The sequence below is a fragment of the Micromys minutus genome, assembly GCF_963924665.1.
Source record: "Micromys minutus genome assembly, chromosome: 7".
NCBI lineage: Eukaryota > Metazoa > Chordata > Mammalia > Rodentia > Muridae > Micromys > Micromys minutus.
In genome coordinates this window covers 11,285,380-11,285,829 of record NC_137976.1, presented here as the reverse complement: position 1 = coordinate 11,285,829, position 450 = coordinate 11,285,380, and positions in this window count along the sequence as shown.

The window sequence follows — 450 nt, the reverse complement described above, 5'->3', positions numbered from 1 at the left end:
GACAGAAGAAAGTGTTGAATGAGACCCAGGTTTAAAGCTGGCTTAACTCAAACCATTACTAGTGGTTTTCTGTATAGATTATTCATTATGTCAAGCCAAGGACTTAAATTATTTTGAGAGAGGCATTTAATTCTAATAAACCAGCTATTGCAAAAATTCTAAAATGATATCATTCTTTCTCTCAGATTTTAAAAAGTATACCTCAGAAAAAAAGATGGTTTAGTTTTGACTTCCTCTTAAAAAATTAATCTGTAGTACCAGATTATTATGCAACACCATTTATATATTCTTTTCTGTGTTTCTGATAAGATGAAGACTTTAGATCAGGCGAAAGTGTTTAGTGTTGAAGTAAGTTCCTTGTGAATAGTTATGAAAGGGTATTTGCCTGAGCTCTGTAGGCGATCTTCTTTAAATAAAGTTTCCCACTTGTTCCATTTTTTTGAATATTGC